The sequence below is a fragment of the Rhea pennata genome, chromosome 6, assembly GCF_028389875.1.
Source record: "Rhea pennata isolate bPtePen1 chromosome 6, bPtePen1.pri, whole genome shotgun sequence".
In the NCBI taxonomy this organism is placed as follows: Eukaryota; Metazoa; Chordata; class Aves; order Rheiformes; family Rheidae; genus Rhea; species Rhea pennata.
The window spans coordinates 14,838,414-14,855,195 of record NC_084668.1 but is presented as its reverse complement, the minus strand read 5'-3'; positions in this window follow the sequence as shown (position 1 = coordinate 14,855,195).

Genomic DNA, 16,782 nt, shown 5'->3' with positions numbered 1-16,782 from the left:
CTTTTACTGTGGGTTCCAGAATTAATATCTTTTACCTTTCTGTATACCCTTTCACCTGAGGATTTCTAAGTGTTTTGTAACCCTAAGCTCACAGTCAGATATGACTGACTTTTTTTTATAGGTAGTCAAGGTAAATATGAAATAGAAATGTCATCGAGAACCTTAATATCCAGTCATTTGCTACTTTCATTACCAAAACAAAGGGCATTTAAAGGAGAAGGAGACAACAGAATCAAAATACTGTGCATCACCTTTTGCAGAAGATATTACCAAGGTATCCATCCCCAAGCAATTCTCCCCAAGTAATACAATTAAAAAGAGAAGGGTCAGGGAAGCTGAAGGGTGGCAAGTGAGCAGGAACAAGTCAGTATCAAGTGGTGAAACAATAATATGGTGGAGAATGACATAGGAAGTAAAAGGGAGAAATAAGCCTGGATTCTTAAAAAAACCTTAAATCTCTACAGATTCACTCTTCTTTGTGAATATCAATAGTAAAGTAAGTTAACCAACAACTCATTCTGCTTTTGAAAGTCCTTTTCTCTGCCACCCCAAGCCAGTGAGAGAGTTAAAGTTCTAAAGTAACATTGCAGACTGGCAACAGATTTTGTACCCTACGGGTCTGCTTAATTTTAAGCACATAAATAGCTCCAGTGAGATCAACTCTTGATTTAACAAATCAAGATTTTACAAAAATTATTGTTGAGCATACTGCAAAAGAGTCTAGACTGTAAGTAAATCATGAGTTAATCCAACTTTTTTCAGATGAAGCAAGAGAAAGAAAGGAGGGGAAAAAAGTGAAGACATTACAGAGCATCTAACTATATGACTGGATAACTCAGAAAAATTCAGTGTTGATGGACATGCATAAGAAGAACCATTCATTGTTTACCATGTGGATTCAAACTTCAAATTAAACTAAATATAACACATTAGAATGGGTAAAAAAGAGGATACCGTCATTTGATAAAGAAGTGGTGCAGATCGACCTCAGATGGTGAGAAACATTCTGGCTGCTGTCTCTCAAAGGCAAAATATGGCTGTCTAGGTGCTGACAGTGAAGATTCCTAGAGGTTTCATTTCTATCAGAGAAGGTAGAACGGACAAAATGACTACTGGAAAGCTAAACAGGTAAGAGGAGACAGAACAGATTCTATACAGAAATCAGTGGTATATACAGATTTCATTACTTATTTTTGACAGGTGAGGAATGAATGTCAATCTAGTAAAACTAAAAAATTGTGTATTTAAAAAATTGTTAAATTTGGATACATTCTCCATGGTAAAATCTATCTTCCACGACATGAAAACTCCTGAATCCGTGAGTTTTTCAAGATTCAGGCAACAATCAGTCATCCATTTGGTTAATGAAACAGCTATGGTTAGAAATGCTGAGAGAGAAAACTTAACAGAAATAAAGATCTTTGCTTCACATCCTAAGTGAGGCACTAAGTAGTTCTGGAAGGAAAGAAAAAGAGAGAATCGTATTTTAAAATAGTTTGGAGAAGTTTAGACTCCTATATATGGTATACATTTACTACCTATAATACGTGACTAAGTATCTCAATAGTGGCCATAGATAGTGGTCAATGTATAGTTTATTGTCCATTATGGAAAGCAATGCCCAGATGTTTGGTATTTATTAGAGAGAAGGATTATAATCTAAATTTACACTCCTATATCAATTTGGTTCTTGTAGTTCACCACCAGACTGCAGATTAAAAGGATAATCTGGCCCCTAAAAAGAAGGCAGCTTCTGTTCCAGTTCCCCTAGAGTCCAGTACAGGGTAGCCTTCAGTCCATGCTCAAAGTGAAGTCTGTACTTATATTTTACCGATTACAATAGAATTTCAGCACATGCTTTAAGCTGAGGACTTGCTTTACTAATAAGGTTTTATCCTTGATCCTGTAAAGGAGCTTGCTATAGGTAAGTCACTGCAACATCCTATCCTCAGTCCATAAATTGTCTTTCCATGTCCCTCTAGCCTGAAAGTTAAAAGAAACCATTTAAGAGCAACTCTGTTTAAAAGCACCTCTTTGGCAAAGTACACTCAAGTGCTGCTGATGGACTTGCACTTTGTTCTTTCTGGGAAGTCAAGATTTTTTTTTGTTTGCCTTTATTTTTTTTTTTTTAAGAGCACCAAATTTAATTGTTTGTTTCCCTGACTGCAATGAAATAAGAAGATAATGAGTTTTTCATTGTTCACTAATTGTATACTAAAGATGAGACACAGTCAGCCAACTGTAAATTGCTGCTTTACTGTAATGTTTGGATATTTCAGTGCAAATAGTCACAAATACATCTGTTCCTGCATAAAGTAAAATGTCTGTGTTATGAAAACAAGCTGATGTAGGGAGCAATAAAAAAATAACTATGATGACTTCTGTTGATTAGGGTTTGGTGTATTGTTTGAGTTGCTTTTGACATCTCAGAAAGAGACTTGTGTGTTTTAGCACCATAAAGATAGCCGATATTTCAGAAGCTTTCCACACTCTACAGTATTTAGAATTGCAAACCTGGAGCTGATATTGACAAGTAATATAAATCCTAAGATCTAAGTAACTTTGCAATGCAAAATGACAAAACCTGCTAAAGCTCAACAGGCACCATCTTTTCCTCATCTTGGTTTTTTCTAAAAATAAAGGCTCCCAAGGTGAGTTAAGCATCAAAGTTATGTTAACTTTGAATTTCCTGGCACGTGCGTGTTCTCATTTTTTTCAGCCTGTTTTGAGGATGGGCTAGAATTTAACATTCAAATCTGATCCAAAATTCCCTGAAGAATCTAGATGGAAATTTTAACCCTATTGAGCTTAATGGGAGCTTTACTATTAACTTAAAAGAGACTAGGATTTCATGTAAAAACTTTCAGTCAGACCATCCATAATGTATAAGTTTGACTTTAGAGGCAGAAAGTGACTGCTCAATCAGTAAAGCAACCTCCCTGTGGAACATGGAAGTGTCAGTAGACAATGTTTCATAATGGACTTGATCCAAAACTCACGTAAGAAAAAGCACAGACTCTTGTACACTCTTCTGACTTTGACGATATCCAGTACGCTCACTGTTCAGAAATAGACTGTTTCTTCCTAATAGCTTTGTTCCTTTTGACAAAATACATAACATACTCTATTCTACAGAAAAATGTATGGTAGTTATTTATTGTTCACAAGATACTGTAGCATGATTTCATAAGAGTAAAAAAAAAGTCTCTTTTTAATTTATGTTCATTTCAAGCACTATTTGCTCTGTCCAGCTTTTCCATTATGGAAGAAAAGGAAACAAGCTGAGTTTGAAAATAACAAATTTTACATGGATTTTAATGTTCAGAGGTTTTTTTTTTTTTTTTTTTTTTTTTGTAGTATGGGGGCACTGCTCTTGGCTCTGGAGTGGCACACACCCATGTACACCAGCTACCTGTGCACATTATCCATTCTGTGCAATGGCATAGCTCAGCTGGTGATGCAGCCAGGCAGCTGGAAGGGCTGGAAGTGGAACTGATGTCCAGCTGTCTAATATGTGAGATAAGGCATTCCCCATGTTCTCCGCGCTTTCAGCTGTTCTCTGTCTTCACCTGTCAGCTTGAGTTTGCTCCCAGATCATCTAAGACTAGCAAAGTGGTTGCTGGAGACTGCCTGGTGGGGAACATTAGTTATAAACCGTATTTATAAAATAGACTGTTTTAGGGAAACAGGAAGTACAATACTTGGTTTAGCTGATTTTTTTTCTTTTTCCTTTTTTTTTTTTTTTTTTTTTTTTCTTTTCCTTCCTATTATTTAAGGGTATTTTGAGTTCTGGCTATCTAATTCTCACAGCCCAGTGTTCTTTGGCCTTTCATTTGGATCACACAATTCGTGCAGAACACTGTAACACCTATAGGTGGATTTGGTACTGCATTGCATTTATTTATTTCCATTATGATGGACAATTGTATAGGCTGCAAAGCAACAGAATACTTGATCTAAATATTTTAAAAATATTTCTACTTTTCTATAGTCACTGTTTGAGTTCAGTTTCCCATAATGACTCTCATATCCATTAGAGGAAACTATGAAGTTATTAAAAATGTGTATGCAATTGTCTTCAGCTTCGTGCTCTTCCATTTTTTCTCCGTTTCATCAAGGAGAAAAATGAAAACAGAGGTAATTCACACAATTTGTAAACAACTGTGTAAAAAGCTCAGGCTGTTTTATATTTATTATTATATGTTTATATATCTTGCATATATATATATGTACACACATTTGTGTATGTATGGCTTTGTATGGCTTTGGGGCCACCTCTGAGTGTATTGCTGGGAGAAAGGATACTATTTTTCCCTGATTTACAGGTCATGAAGGCCTTTCTTTTGGGTCTTTCTGAACTAATGAATATTCAGCTTCCAGCATTCATTTGGGGGATTACCCCTTATGTGTTATACTTTTAGTCTTGTCCAGAGAAATTGCAATGGTTCTGCTTTCAAATTTAATCTTTATTATTTAGATGTGATCCAAGCTGTGAAATCTAGTCCTCACACAGAAACGTATGCATGCTTCTTGTACAACTGTTTGGGTAGCCAGCCCTCACTGTCCAGTCCCTGGACGTGCGTGAGCTGTGGCTGTCATCCTCAAAGCCTTGCTTTTTACCTCCAGCAGAAGACAGCCTGGATTCAGAGCCAAACAACCCTGTTTTCTGACAGTGGCTGTTGTCTATCTATGTCTGAAGATAGAATGAGCAAAATACTGGGTCAGCCTTTACCATTGTATCTTTGAAACGAGCACAAAAAGAAACTAATGAGGTTAACATCGTAAATAAGAAACACCAGCACAGGAGCTCAAAGGAAAGGAATCAAAAATCACATTAAATCCAAATCCAAATACAACACCTAAACTTTTTTTGGACTCGGTTTAGGGAACAGAGGGGAAGGATACACATACACTTTTTCTCCTCAAATGAAAACTTTGCCAAGAGCTTGTTAAGCAACCCAGGAATTGTTACAGAGGATCATGTTACAGAGTATAACGTTCGAGCAGATCTGAAAAGGAAACCATTCAAAACTGCACAACTATTTTAGATGTCAACTTATTATTAGTGCCTTTATTAACAACTCTGCCTCTTCACTGTGTTCTGCTTAACCATGTGTGCATGCGGTACTGCTAGTAGCCATTCTAGCTGCCCACCAGTGAAACAGAGTGTACAACAGCTGTGACATATATTTTTTCATCAATTTTCATCTGTTTATTTGCATTTTTTGTTGAGATTCTGTAGCTACTATAACTAGTATTTTCTGCAGTCAAGCTACAGAGATGGCTATAGCATATGCCAGTGAGTTAAAGTCTTTCAGTGATGTTGTCACTTGTCTATTCAAAAAACGTAATGAGAGGAGTACCAGGATAAACATGTAAGTGTGTAGGCTGGCGATAGTATTTGCCCAGTGGTGAATAGTCTATTTAAGCTTGTGTTCAACACTTATTTCCAGGCAAACATTGCTAGTCATGACAATGTTTGCTGTCTGGCTGCAAGAGCAAACCCACTAAGGCAAATCCTTGGCTTTATTGGTAAAATTCAGCTGTCTTGAGCTTTGTGCTGAAATGGGGGTTTTGCCATAGTTTTCAAAGTAGAAGGGATTGCTCCTCTACCAAGACTGAGTTGCCTCCAGAGAATGCTCGTGTTTGTTGCTAAGGTTGAATCTTTTCTGTCTCTTCTTGACTCTTTCCAGCTCTGTGTGCTAGTTTTAAAGCCCACCAAAGGGGCATCACAGCATCCTTACTAGCAGATGCTGCTGCAGGCATGCTTTGAATTAATGTGTCTCTATTAACTGACCACAAACCCTCCTCAACTCTAGCCAGCAAAGAACACTGCGTACTACCAGAGCACTCTTCTCATTGCTGTTTTCCTTTTCTATCTTTTACTCTCTTGAGTAAAATTTGGCTTAGACTATGGAATTCATAAAGGTGACTTCTTATATAAGAATAAAAGAATGCAAAGACTGCACAAAACAAAATAAAACTATAATTAAATTTTTTTGCTCAGGCTAAAGGAAAAAATGCAACTCTCATTGAAAAAACACATAATATTGTTTTTTGTAACCTCTTTCCTTCCCTCTAGGACCTTTATTTATTGCATATTTCAGCAGCTACTACTTGGTGATGAGTCTATCAAATGATAATGTAACTGCTGACTTATTTATTAAACTTCACAAGGGCCAGGCATGAAGTGTAAATAGAAAAATCACTATCTCTGGATGCCAACAATGATAATTGCAGCTACAGTTGCTGTGAAAGCAGAGGAGTGCTTTGCAGAGTAAATGAGAGGCAGGTTCTTTCCTCAGTAGATAAACATCCTCTTACAGTTCTGAGCAAGTAGAGAGATAACACAAACAACGCAAGTGTTTAGCAAATGCACTGCTTATCATTTGGCTAGTTGGAGGGAAAAGGTGGGAATTATAAAGTCAAGTCAAAATATGGGAGTGAATATTGAACTCTGATCAAGAGAGAGATATATGGCCTGACTTATCTCCAGTGTGTGTTAGTTCATTGGCAGTCAACACTACAGTGAGAATGAATTTTCAAATTAAATGTCTGCATTCCTCAAATAATAAACATCTGTTCCTAGGACAGCATTCTCCTTCTGCCTCCCCAGGGGTATCTTCAGCAAATTCCCAGGGGTATCATGGGAACGCTCATACATATGAACACTCATATCACTCTTTTTTGAAGGGCTAAACTCAGTAACACGGTATTTAGCATTTTTTTTTCAGTAGAGAATAAAAGAGGGAAGGAGGACAATTCATTACAAAGAATGCAGCTGTGGGCATGAACTATAGAGGTCTTACTTTCATGCACAAAGACAAGTTTCAGATGGAAGCTTTGAAGGATTTAGTCTGAGAACAGTCAATGATTAATAAAGTAAAGCTTGAGGCATTGCCAAAGTCACAGAAAAGGAATCTGTACCCTTCATCTGCAGTCTTGTTCTGGGTGTCTCATTCATTTAGAGAGAATGAAGAGGTTTTCTTGTTATGCCATGAGCTGGGAAGTTGGAATGGAGTGGTTCAGTTCATCGCTCTGTTCAAGGCCAATGCAAAAGGTATTGGCAAAATAGCCAATGGTGGGGTCTCTAGACCTTTCTCAGCATCTACTCCCTAGCTGTTGCAGGAGTGGGGAAGGAGGTAGCAAGCTATCCCAATAGTGGAAAGTAGGACAGAGAGAGTAGTGGCTGAAGACTGGCTACGTTTTCTCTCTGATTGACTTCTTCTGACCCAAGATTAAGGACAAAGCTTAATTCTTCTTCCAACATCATTGCTGAAAAACCTGGAGCAGTCTTCACTTTAGCATCAACTTTTTGACTAATGTCAGCTGAACCAGACTGTCCATCTGTGCCTCAATTTCTGAAGCAATAAAATAGCATTAGTACTCATTCTCCATTGTGTATCTCCAATAGAAAATATTTTACTTGCACAAAGATGCTATTTTGTTGTTATACACCTTATGGTAGGAAGAAATGCTGGAAGAGTTGTTCTGAATATAGTTGAAGGCAGGATTTTTTTTTTTTTTTTCACGGCACTGAAAAAACAAGACTAGATTTCAGGGCAGGTAGTAAAGACCCAGATGCCATTGACAAATTAATAGATCTTCAAATAATAACAAGAATAACTTCTCAAGTGAACTCAGACTAAAGTTCTTTTGGTAGTGGGTCAAGCTAGCATATGGTTGGCTTAGACACTGGGATGATAGACAGAATCTGAACAGAAGCAATCGAAACAAAATCTGTTAAGGAATAGACAGCAAAAATACGATCAGTGGAGGCAGGAAAATTAGACTGACAGCTGAGAGAGGCAGATAAATGATAAATAAGAGATTTGACTTTTCTTCTTAACAGGAGTTCAAGCAATCTTCTCCCCCACTATAACATTTCATAAACTTTGGATGTCTTAACAGGCTGATAATAGGAAAGTCATTTAAAAATAAATACACTATTTCCATGGGAGTACAAAACAAAACATCACTGATCACATTTTCAGAAAAGATATACTTTTTCAATGGCCTGAACTTAATCAGTCATTTGCATCTGTGCATAGTGGACGTAGACAGAATTCTACACCCATTTTGGCCAGAGCTGCTGCCATGTTTCACTGTGCTGAACACACGCAGATATCCAGCAGATATTATACCTGGAAGATCTCAGTTTTGTCTCTCTTGATTTGCTAATTGCATCAGTAACATTTTTCAGGACAAGGTGAGATGAGATTCCTGCAGCAGCACAGATGTTATCCCACCTTATGTGGTCCGTTGCCACCTCTCAAACCAGAACGTACCATGCAGAGCTGGACCAGAAGACCAGACTTTGTAAGCACTTTTCATCTGCCTCGGTGTAGACTCAGCCAGCATACTGGATAAAAAAGATACTGCTACTTTTTTCTTACTACTCTTTTCTTACAACATTGCATTCACTAATGAAGACTAAGTGCTCAAGTAACAAAACTAGTGATAGTAATTCAAAATTTAGTTCAGCAATTAGCCCAACACACAGACAGAACAAGGTCCAATGTTTAAACTGTCTGTGCTCAATGAACAAAAACTTTTTGGCCAGATAAAGTCTTATTAAAGATTAGATTAATAAAGCTTTTCTCTGTTTTGTACTCTGCACTTCCTGGTTGTACATTTGCATTTCAACTTCATTTCTATTTTGTGCTTTCTACACCTTTATGAATAAGGAATTGACTTCCTGAATGAGAACGCTGGACTATTATCCCAGGCATGGAATGTCAGGATGTGTATATATTTTCATTTCCTATAGAATATATTACCTAGTGGAAAAATGAAAATATTAAAAATATAATATGCATGACAGATGACAGTATGAAACGTACAGAATGTTTAAGCCCTCTAAAACATCAACAGAAAAAATTCCCTCCCTAGAGAAATAGAAAGCAATTTGTAAAATAGTAGAACAATGAAATGTTCTTAAGTCTGTATTGAGTCATCCTTAAGCGTCATCAAATGGATAAAACAATCCATAAAATCCACACAGATTGCATGAGGTAACTATGCTCAGATTATGATTTGCACTGGAAAGAGGATTACCCTTACATCACTATTGTGGAGAGTACAATTAAGGCATGAGTTGCTTTTCAACCAGCTGAAATGAAAACAGCTTAGACTGGACAGAACAGTTCATGTAAGGTAGAGGTGAAATTAGAAAAAAAAAAAAGACTGATCTGAAAGTGGAAACTCTAAGGCCTGCAAAAGTGATTTGCAGACTGATGACCATGACTGGTACGTTTCCAGATGGTATATTAAATTCTGCCCCAAAACCTACTGGAGTCTCGTCTTTTGTGGAGCTATGATGAGAGAAGGTTCTGATGTAGAACTTGAAACTCATGCTTACAAATGCCACTTGACTATATTGCTCTTATGAGACAACACGTATTCAGGAATTAATAAAACACATTCCTTGTGGTATACCAACAGCCGATTTCAAAAGTTATCATTCCTCAGCTGAGCTGCAATAAGTATGCATCTACATGTGAGCTCATAGTCTGCTACAATATAAAATCATACAGGTTTGCTTGAGCTTTCCGTTGCTTACATCACTTCAACTGGATCATTTGCAGTTATCAAAACATACACTTAGTTTGTCGCCTCAGGTGACAAAAAATCATTTGTTTGACTCCTTTGAAGCTATGGTAAATAGCAAAAATCCAAATTCCGATGATGCAGAGACAGGTATGAGATTCATATTAGTCCTCAAGGCACACTGCTTAGAAAGTCCATTTCTTTCAGTGGCTGCCTTCTTGGGACTCAGTCTGTCTTTTCACAGAAGTGAGACACTGTACAATTCAATTTTTTCCATTTAAGAACTGCAAAGTACTAGTAAATATTTTACTATCCATTTTATGATTTTTTGTAAATGAAGTGCATAAGAGAGCTAAAGAGATTATAGTATTTTCTGTATTTCTATTCCTTCTTTACGACCCCCCAAACATTAGGTGAAAATCTGTAAGTTTATGCATAATGTGCAATGATACATCACATAGATTCTAATAGATGGTATTACAGTGCATAGATCTCCCAAAACAGGGGCTGATGAAAATGGATTTCACTGCATGTGCAATTGGAAACATACTTGTCAGCTAAGCATTTCAACAATATTAAATTCGTAATAAAAACAAATCGTCATTATTATTCTTGGTGTAGTTCCATGTGATTGTTAAGGTATGTAGCTGCGGCTCTGATAGAAAAAGTACCTTTTAAGAAGATGATTTGTCCAGACCATGCACTGTATAGGAAAAACTGCAGTGCTGATTTACTGACAATTAATTTTAACCCTGTGTGAAAGCATTAACATGAGTATTTGAAGGGTAGATTTTTGACATCATCAGTAAATGCCCATTCAGTGCTGAGTGCATATAACATGATATTTTATGGAGTTATTAATTAAATTCTTCTTTTTCATCAGTTCTTGTATCTCTTTGCCCTCCTTAATTAGTTAGTCAATATCTGTGTGCTGGATTGTTTTTACCAGAGATAGCAATCAATGATATGATAAGAGTCACACTCAATGCGTTCTTGTTTGCTTGGTTTTAGATTTCAGGTTGGCTAAGTCATGCTCTAGAAGTGAGGTGATTGTTATTTTCAGTTCACCCCAGAGACCAGCCATAATTTCAGTAAATTCAGTGTGGCAGTAAGGGTATCACAGCTCAGAAGTGACTACAGATAACACTGAACTTTGTGGTTACATTAAAAAAGGAATTGTTCATTGGACTTCAACTGTACAACATGCAATAAATAAGTCAGTAAGCAAAACACTTGTCTTGCTAATAAACATATAACATTTATGACCAGCACTGGCTCTTCAGTTGGATTTAGAAAAGCATGATTAGTCTGCTGTCAAATGGTGTGGCCACCACAAACCCTTAGAACTTCTTAGGATTGTATGACCTTGAGCTAATGAAATTTCAGATGGTTGGTGGGTTAAGTGAACATGTGAGGTTGACTCACTTCCTAGGGACACTGAGATAAAAAAACAGTGTGGACTGAGTTTCGGGATATCATTTCATTCAGGCTGATTCTAGGGTGAGGATGTTGGCTATATCATTAGGGTACTGGTAGTTCTCTAGTGTCTTCTTACAGATCTCCCTTTAAGCTTGGAGGATCAAATGAGATCTCCCAAAAAAGTAGTGTGGAAAAAAATCACAGAGCAGCATGAGTAACTGTTTAGTTACTCTCCTCCCTTCAAAGTCCTTGCAAGGTTTGTGTGTCTCTCTAGTAAAATCTGAGTAGCCCAGAGCTGCCTTTAGAGTGCGCAAAGTCATCTAACCAAGGCTATGAACATATACTTTATGTCATCATATTCTTTAAGTCCCTCTGTCCTGGTCTGAGAATGCTGAAGTGGGAAAGCCACACGTTGGGTGGCTGGTACAGACACACTGGATCATATGGTCATAGGATAGGATCACAAGATCATGAAATAATTCAAGTCAGAAGGGACCTTAGGAGGTTTCTAGTCCAACCTCCTGCTTAAACTGGGATCATCTCTGAGGTCAGACTAAGTTCCTAAGTATTGGCATGCTTACAAATCACCTTGATTATACCCCTTGCAACCACTACAGCTATGCAGGAAGGCACCAAGTTTGGTCTTCAGTGATCTGATCTCAGGCTCTAGAAGGGGTAAGGAAGAGTGGAAACTCCTACAGGTTCATAGTTAAGCTGTGAGGTGAAACACAGATGGTCTATGTTCATTCTGAATCACATTGGGCATTAATATGGCCAAGCTATGGACAGCGTCTGTCCACAAGAAAGGAAAAAAGACTCTTAGTAAAGCAGCAACTGGACTCTGTCTATCCAAAAATGCCCGAGAGTTCAGGAAAAAGAAGCATTTTAGCAAGGCTTGAAATGTAACAGTGTAGGTGGATGGCAAATCTGGTTTTGACACTAGGACTAGATGTATGTTTAAGTAACAGCATAGAGGTATTCTTATGCTGCTCTGCTAGTCAATATTCTTTACCTAAGTAAATAAGTCTGCCACACCAAGATGAATGCAAAGCCCCTGAAAGAAAGAAAGATAAGGTAGGAGAGGTCCCCTGACAGCAGAGAAGGAAGAGAAATATATCCTTTAGATTGAGACAGATGTAAATGGGGTGTTTTGAAGAAAGCAGGAGAGTTACCCCAGTGAAAGAGAAAGGTGAATAGACAAAGGTCTGCTATAAACTCTAGCCTGCAAACATACCAGTAATTTATTAGGAAGACTCAATTTATAGCCATAAGCCTTGAGCACAGTAGTTTTCAAAGTTTCCAGTTGCACAAACACATAGTAGATTACGCTTGTTTTTCTCTGGCCATATCCGTGACCCTGATCCATGGCTCAATGCCTGAAATGCAAGCAGCATTAGAAAAAACACCCAGCACTATAAAATCACAGAGAGGTGATAAGAGTCTTTCTTAACACAAAGCAGATATGATGAGTGCTTTTGAATAAGCTACCCTGCTGGGGTAATAGTATTGATTAGGAAAAGAAGGATAATCACTCACTTTTTTTTTTTTTTTTTTTTTTTTAAATCAGAGATACTACTGATTTTTATAAGCAAGAAAATCTGGTGTATAAATTTAATACAACTGTATAAACGTATGGACTGAGTCAGTCGTACCTAGTATTTTTACCTTTTCTGTCTCAAAGTCTTCTGCAGTGTAACAATGCCTGCAGTGTTCCTTCCCAGAAGTGGCTGCATTTCAGAAGTGAGTCACCATTTATGTGATCAATTGATCTTCCATACATAGTGTGATACAAATGTATCAGGCTTTATTGCTATCTTTATTTATTTTTACACTATGCAGTATAGTAACAGCAGCAATGTTTATTGTATTCTTTCATACATATGGCAGAGCCCAGACAACACAAGATTTACCCAGCCTAAGAACTTATTAAAGATTCCAAAAGTACAAACTAGCGTATAACAACAGCAAAAAGCACTTCGAAAGCACTTGTGCTTTAGAAGTGCTTCATCAAAATAATTAACTCATAGTCTTGCCAGTGATTTCCATCTCATCTTCTCACCTCAAGAGGTATTCCTTCAGGATTTAATACTCTCTTCTAGCATGACCCACTGAATGGCTCAGAGTAGTTATAAGAACTCCAGCAAGCAGATGTGGGAGTACCAAACGTGATAGCTCCTTTCCAGATCATCTTGCAGAACTGGCAGCTTCTTCTTTGGCCTTCCTTAGCTACTCAGAGAAAGAAGGGACCAGGATTTTTTCTTTTAAACCTACAGAACTATATCCAGCTCCAAGGATAGCATCTGGAGATATTTGTGTTCAGTATATATCACCAACCTAACTTACAAAGCTCACATTCCTGCAGTGCATTTGTTACTGCTGAACAAAGCCCAGAATAGTATCTTGTTTTCCAAATTATTCGTTTAGATTCATGTAAGACATTTACCAAAGCCATAAGACTCAGTCTCCCTGTGGGGTCCCTCAAGCAAATCATGCCCATGTAACAGATTCACATCCTTTAAGAGCACTAGTGAATGCAAGTATAGCCCAGGCTTACCTAGTCACGTCTAAAAGCACAAAGACTTAGAGAGGCTAGGTTTGTAACAAAACATGTCAGGACTGGATTTTAAATGATGTATAGAAGTTACTGTGGAAAGAAGACTGCAGCGATGAAGTGCTAGATGCTTCAGCATCCTCTATGGTCACAGCAAAGTATTAAAGCAAAACAGGAATACCTGCTCTGCTCCAAGACGCCTCTTACCAATCCTGTTCAAGTGCAAGTGTCACATGACATCTACAGTATAAATTTGGAGTTGTTCTGTCTTAGTCTGGTGGAATAAGATTGATGCATCAAAAAGTAAAAATAAACCCCTATTTATCTGTCTAGAGATCTGTGCAACAGAAATATAGCACAGCTGATATCTGTATGACAAACAAAACACTATTTGCTGCACAGAGTTACAGCCGTATATTCCATTCCTCTGTTTAAGCTGGCTTGGCTAACTGCTTATTTAAAGGAATCTTTTCCCAAAGCATACAACATACAGCTGTACTACAACAAATATTAACAAATTTTATTTGACAACTGATTAATAACGGGATTTCTTAGATCTTTAAATAATTCTGACTGTGCCAGGAGCATTTTTTCTCCTGATTAATTCTCCAGCTGACAGTATTGTGCCTTGGCTTCACATGCCAGGAAAGCTGATGTTAGCACTAGAGTTCTTTGTCACAAGACTCATCCTCTGTATTTCCTTTGCTATTTCAAGATGCTCTTTCCCCATTTTCCTCCTTCCTCAATACAGATGGTTTTCTCCTAATAATCAGGGCAGACTGCTATAGAAAGAAGCTGGCCAGACTGCCAGAGCACTCACTTCATTAGAGGGCCAAGTTTCATTTAGGAGCTATTTACATGTTTCCGCTGCTGCTGCATTACCTGCTTTCTTCTTTGGAAAGAGGCAAAGAGTCTCAGAAAGGTGTCTCAGCCTATATGACAGACAAGTTTGCTCCAGAACCCCAACCACTTCCTTTCAGGATTACACACACAAATCTCTCGCTCTTTTAAAGCTTTATCCCAGTGCTCAGCTTCTCCAGCACTTCCGGAGTCAAACTGATGCTTTGCTGATGCCTCAGTGCGCTGCATCCTGCCACACTGATGTAAAAAATGTATCCAGGACACAGATCTGAGTGTGGACCTGTCCTGGTCTTGCTTTTTTCAGATGAAGGTTAGGCACTGCAATTTTATTTCTCACGGGCAATCAGAATGCATTTCCACACCAACTGAATGGAGTGCATGCTTTGCAACAGTAACACAGTCTGATTTATTCTAAAATGCTGGATTGTTTCAACCTTTCTGTATAAATTCATTTTTTTTCTGCTTTTAGCCAAAGTGGAAATGTGCCAACATATCCATAAGGAAGATGGAGTGGTTACTCTCATTCCACCACTACATTGTGGTCAGGCTCTGTCAGCCAAAACACAAGTTTCTAGGCCATCAGGCATAGTCATTGGCTACCTGGCAATCCAGCTGTGCATGTTTTGTTCACAAATTACGCTATCACCCATGAGAGTTATTTGAGAAATATTAGCTTTTACCATAAGACTCAATATAGCAGTAACAAATTTGAAATAAATTTGGCTGATTTTTCCCATTTTTTAGTTTTCTGCAATTGAAAACCACAGCATTTTCCATTCCATTGTGTTCTGCATTCAATTAATATTTAAATAGCATATGAAGCAGCCATGCCCATGGCCATCTGCAATGGAAATAGCCATTTACATGAAAATGTCACCTGCCTCCTTTCCTGTCACAGCTTGCTTGGGAGAGAGGGAAATTCCCCTTCTCTTCCTCTCCTCTTCATCCTGGCTGCCCACTGACAGGCCCCCATCTTCCGCATCAAGATCCGTGATGAGACAGTCGGCCTCAATTTTCCTTCTTAGTTTTAGTCCCTTGAGGGCAGCCTTCTTCCTAGAAGTCCTACAGATACCTTCTATCCCATGCAGAGAGACTGGAAGCTAAATAAAGCTATTTTCCAGAGAGCCTGAGCTCCTTTTTCCTGCAGGTAAGTGGGGGCTTTTATCCCTGATCCATCAGCCCATTCAGGTGTTGTGGATACACAGCTTTCTGCAAAGCTGGGATACATCTTAATTCCTTTTTCCCTTGTGGCAGGTGGAAGTATGCCTCACCACAGTTCCAAAAAACTATGTATGAGGTAAAAGAAACAGGCTGCCCTTGATGCAGCCTTTGCTGCTGGTTAATACATTCACTTAATGATAGACTCTCAGGGTTGTGTTGACTTGGAAATAAGAGAAATAGTAATATAAGTCAACGTGACTCAAAGCTGTAAAGCTAGAAGATTTGATGCTGTGTTTTAAGCATGTATTTTATAATCATTTCTTTAGTGACTGTGAATGTCATTTAAGTCAAAAGCAGATTTTACTTCCAACAATTTGGGAAATATGTCTAACCAAAAACAGTATTAAAGTTAAGATTCAGAAGAGAAGCTAAATGTATACTTCAGACATGCAAGTTAAAGAATAAAAGCCCTTGCAGTTCTTGCTGAATGAAACCGAGTGAGATAGCACAGGCACCAAAACAACGGGATTTCTAAGTTTTGTAAATAAGCAAAGGTTTAAATCTAGTTCAGTTGCACAAAGTATCCACATTCTTTTTTCATATTCCCTATAAGCTGGCTGGACAGTTCTGCAGCTCACTGAATTTTGTAGTTCATGGTTGTAGCCGTGAAAGAAAAGGGTTATCGTTTAGAGACATCGAGCATTTGTCAGTGTCCAGCTCTGAAATGACACAGCGCGTGGGAAGCACCGAGTGCTGGTGAGCCCTTTTCTAGGTGGTGTTCCCAAAAACGACACAACTGACTCCACAGTCCTACTAGCAGAGCTAGACAGAGCAGGTCCAAATTCAGTGACATTTCATGAAAGCAGGAGTATTTTGCAGCAGCATTGCAGTTTGATTTCCAAAAGAAAGAAGAAGAAGGAGGGAGATAGAAACAAAACTTTCTAGTAATGACCGAAGAAACTAACGTAGCCAAGTGGTTAAGGCAGTAGCCTCACAAGTGGTGAGACTTGCCCTCAGACTGAGTTGTGCTTTGAATCAGCTGAGCTGAGAGTTAATCTCTCTTCTCCCAGATCCATGTATTCAATATCAGAGTTGTGCCTCTCTCAAGCCCACGTGCCTTCCTCAAGTTAAGAATTCAGGCTTTAATCTGAAAAAACAGACATTTGGACACAATTCCAGACTTTTTTTTTTTCATTTGCATTGAGCTGTAAAACAAATTTTGAAAAAGCGAGTGCTGCCTG